General features: G+C 41.5%; 1 protein-coding gene across 2 annotated transcripts in view; it reads right to left on the bottom strand.

Moving 5' to 3' along the window:
* lhfpl2a (LHFPL tetraspan subfamily member 2a) overlaps positions 1–5000 on the bottom strand; it is a 28559-nt gene that overhangs the window by 3486 nt on the left and 20073 nt on the right. For both annotated transcript variants that reach the window (XM_021468792.3, NM_205663.1), the window contains exon 2: positions 1–6. This exon is cut by the window's left edge and continues 571 nt beyond it. The gene's annotated coding sequence lies outside the window, so the exon portion shown is untranslated. The remainder of the gene's footprint in view (positions 7–5000) is intronic.

Here is a 5000-nt window from a genome sequence, read left to right as displayed (position 1 = left end):
ACAGGACTGGAGGAAGACAGAACACACACACACACACACACACACACACACATTAAAAACATCACATGTGTCAGCTTCAACACTATATGCGCTTGTCTAGGTCATGAGTTAAAAATAAACTCATACTGGAGTTAATAGAGTAACGCACGACAGAAAACACAAACACGGGGATTAACCCCCAGGGCTAGAAGACCGCGTATACACGTTTTAAGGCGTCTTCTCCTGATAACACTGAAATGAAGTTAAAGGGCACATAGTTTACCCTTATTTATGATTTAATATGAATATTCTGGTTGTTCTGAGTGTGCCGGTTTAGGTTCAGTTCAACACACAGTTCAGATGTTTTATTATGATGTGTTATATAATGGTGGCGAGGCAGTGGCGCAGTGGGTAGTGCTGTCACCTCACAGCAAGAAGGTCGCTGGGCCGCTGGTTCGAACCTCAGCTCAGTTGGTGTTTCTGTGTGGAGTTTGCATGTTCTCCTTTCGTTTGCGTGGGTTTCCTCCGGGTGCTCCGGTTTCCCCCACAGTCCAAACACATGCGGTACAGGTGAATTGGGTAGGCTAAATTGTCCGTAGTGTATGAGTGTGTGTGTGTGGATGTTTCCCAGAGATGGGTTGCAGCTGGAAGGATATCCACTGCGTAAAAACTTGCTGGATAAGTTGGCGGTTCATTCTGCTGTGGCGACCCCGGATTAATAAAGGGACTAAGCCGACAAGAAAATGAATGAATGAATGAATGAATGAATGTTATATAGTGTGATGTTGGGGCTGTGCACACAGCTCACTGTTAGGGGCGTGTTGCTTCACATGAAAGTTAGTTTCGACTTCCCGCCCAACGTAACAAGGGGGCGGAGCCAAAAGCTCCCCCACTCAGTGTTTGGCAACAGACTGGCAGACAGAGAGAAGCTACACGAGTGAGAGGAGCAGCATTCAGCTGTACATGTACGACTCAGACACAGACCAAGCAGAGAGTACACAATCATCAGTGTCTTTGTACAGTTTTCCAGTCAACTGTGTGCTAGTTTAAAGTGCCGAGCTTGTACACCGAGACTAATAACCACACACACTGAATTAACTTTGACTGAGGCACCAGAGCCACGAAACGGCACACTCAGACAGGCACATTCCCATGTTATTTAAAATGACACTATTCGGATGGTGCTCTGTGGCACTGCAGAAACATGAAGTGTCCCGAATCGTGGCTGGGCGCCGAGTTGAAGCGCATTGTGTGTACCCTGATAGCAACATATGTTTACCATTATAAAATGCATGGTGCTGCGTGGCGCCACGCTGAGTGTCGTTGAGCGGCGCTTCTGGTGTGTGACCTGCAGGCAAGTTTGTTATTTTGTTTGCAATGGAGGGACGCGCATGTAAGGCAACGCACTCGCACTTTCCAGCTGCACCCAGTTAAGATCACAGGGAGCTTCTGTGACTGCGAGAAATGCGAACGGCTGAAGTTTAAGACGCAATGAAAAGTACACGTTTGCAAACCTGCCTAAAGTTACAAACAATAATTCTGATGAGAGCGATCATGTGGTGAATGTTGATCTTGTGTTGAGCCCAATGAGCATCTTACATCTAAACAGAGCAAGGGTGTTCCTTTAGTGACATGGCTTTGACTCACACGCTAAAAATGGCGGACGTGAAACAACAAACTGAGGATGTGGTGATGCGTGCCTGTCAATCAATATTGGTGGATGGGGGGACCGCACTCCTACGTCAAGATGCGGTTGATCTAAAAACCGCTCCAATTGGTCCACCGTTTTCATGTTGTTAAATTGAAAAAAAAAGGCCTGTGTGTGTTTATATCAGCCAATATGACGCTCTATACACTATACCTACACACATGTATGTCCAAACAGCTGGAAAAGTAGATTTTTCACCATAGGTGCCCTTTAACGCCCCATTCACACGGGGCGTCAGCATCAACGCTTCCCATTCACTTTAAATGAGTGACGTCAGGCGTTGCCGAACTGCAATGTGGATCCGTTGGCGCCGCTTCAGAGGCGTTGCTCGCTGCAGAAGTTGGGACTAGCTCAACTTTTCAAGCGCCGACGAAAGCGTCAGCCAATCAGATTGCTGTATGCAAATACACCAGCTAGACAGTGGCCTATTGCTGACTGAATTTCATTGGCTGACGCTGCTATGACGATCGCTTCAGCCCCAACTTCAGACACGCCTTCAGTCAAGCGTTGATGCTGAAGCCCCGTGTGAATGGGGCGTAATACATGAGACATGCCTGCATTAGGCTTGGAAGATAAACTTTCCAACTCAATTTAAAAACGGAGGTTTTCTCGCTAGGTAATCCATAGAATTCTCCCGGCAGAACACACATCACGACGGCTCTTCCCTTACGCCTAATTACAAACAATGACGAAAGCAGCCCACACGCTAACGCATATTTATAATCGGGAACAATCATAAACACTGGATAAGCTTATTTTGGTCATGAAATAAAAAAACACGACTGAAGACAGCAAACTAAAACTGAGTTAATAAAACACATCTGCAATGCTAGAAACACTGTATAAGGACTAAAACGTAGAGCATCATCTTATTGCTTGGTATATTATAACCATGTGTAGACTTAACTAACTCATTAACTTGACTAACTCATTAACTTTGTTTTTCTTGCAACTATTTAGATTGCAACATTGCAAATTATAAACCTTTACTCAACGATTGCACTGAATGCTTGATTCTGATTGGCTGCTGGTCACTCTCAGGTGTTTATTGTCAGATAAAGGCACAGCTAAAGTAGTTCCGGCAGGTTTAGAGCAGCTCCATATCACTCCGCTGAATGATTAGAGTTATTTCACAGCTACAACAGTCAGAAATCACATCAGAACACAAAAACTGTACACTAGAAATGTTTTTTTTTGCAGTGATGTTGTGTGTTTATGATCTGAGTGTATCTGTGCTGGTCATCAGAGCACGTACATCTGTGTGTCTGAATGACTAAACTCACCACAAACACAAACACATGTGCTGCTGCTGCTGCTGCTGATGATGATGATGATGATGATGATGATGATGTCATGGGTTAACCAGCCCCAACCAACAACAGGGACAACAGGGGACACACTTTATTATACACAGTTAAAATCAAAATGGGTGTGACGCTCAAAAAATGTAACTCATTTTAGCAGGAATTTTTAACAGGAAAAATCAAGAGCAAGAAATACATATTGTACAAGTTTTCGGTTGGCACTAACTCGTTGAAATGTAATTGCATTTTCTATTCTATTCTGAAAGATGTTCAGTGACCAAACTCTTGTTTTAATGAAGACTGAATGAATCAGAATTTTTCAGTGAATCAGTTGATTCAGTGATTCATTCATTCATTCATTTTCTTGTCGGCTTAGTCCCTTTATTAATCCAGGGTCGACACAGCGGAATGAACCGCCAACTTATCCAGCACATGTTTCACGCAGCGGATGCACTTCCAGCCGCAACCCATCTCTGGGAATTATCCACACACACTCATTAGCCTGCCCAGTTCCCCTATAGCGCATGTGTTTGGACTGTGGGGGAAACCGGAGCACCTGGAGGAAACCCACACCAACACAGGGAGAACATGCAAACTCCACACAGAAACATCAACTGACCCAGCCGAGGCTTGAACCAGTGACCATCATTCTGTGAGGCGACAGCACTACCCACTGCGTCGTCTCAGTGATCCATTCACAGTCAATCGCTATGCTTCTGAATGAACCAGCAGCTTGAACAAATCATTTGAATGATTGAATCGCTTATCAAGACAGGCACTTAACGACTTATAAGGCTCAGATCAAAGTTGAGTCTGATAGTTTAGTTATTCAATTCAATTCAGCTTTATTTGTATAGCGCTTTTACAATGTAGATTGTGTCAAAGCAGCTTCACATAAATGGTCATAGTAACAGTGTAGTTCAGTTTTATTTATTTTTTTATTATTTTTTTTTTGTATTGTTATGTGGCCAGCAGACGTGTAATAATCAGCATAAAGTACATCCAGCCGGTGCTTAAATCACAGAATAAACCCTTCAGTCTTCTACAACACCTGCTGATAAACCTGTCAGGCTTTATTATGAGAATACAACTGTCAAGATGAACATTAGCCCTGACATAATGCTATTGGGAAAAGAAATATTATATATATATATATATATATATATATATATATATATATATATATATATATATATATACATATATATATATATATATATGTATATATATATATATATATATATAATTTTTTATATACATATATATTTTTGACAGCCCATATATATATATAAAATATAATATATATTATTTATATTTTATATATATATATATATATATATATATATATATATATATATATATATATATATATATATATATAAAATTTTATAGTCAATATAGCACACCCAGGGTTGTTCGTCTTTGTCTTATCTTTATAGATGTGAACTTTGCTATGATTAGAGTTTACGATTATTAAAACTTTATACATTACAACATCCTGGTGTGAATAAAACGATGCGCACACACACACACACACACACACACACACACACACACACACACCTGTATAGAGAGAGACCTTTCCAACAAGATCAACTAAAAAAAAAACCTTCAGAACAAAGAAGGGTTTCCTGAATACACACACACACACGCACGCACGCACGCAGGTATAAACATAAGGTCTTGTTCTTGCCAAACACACAGAGGAGAAATTAAAACCAAATGCTGAGATCACATGACCTACTGAAAGGCTTTGACCTCTGAACTCTGACATCTGCAGACTGGAGCCTGATGAGTGATAAAAAACTCACAACTGTGTGTGTGTGTGTGTGTGTGAGACCAGTTCATACATCGTGACTGAGCTGCTCTTCATAAATAAAAAGAGACTGTTCACACACACACACACACACACACACACACGCACGAGAAACTGTTCTCTCTCTCTCTCTCTCTCTCTCTCTCTCTCTCTCTCTCTCTCTCACACACACACACACACACACACACACACA

The sequence above is a fragment of the Danio rerio genome, chromosome 21 (assembly GCF_049306965.1).
Source record: "Danio rerio strain Tuebingen ecotype United States chromosome 21, GRCz12tu, whole genome shotgun sequence".
Classification (NCBI taxonomy): Eukaryota; Metazoa; Chordata; class Actinopteri; order Cypriniformes; family Danionidae; genus Danio; species Danio rerio.
This window is presented reverse-complemented; position numbering and strand designations above follow the sequence as displayed.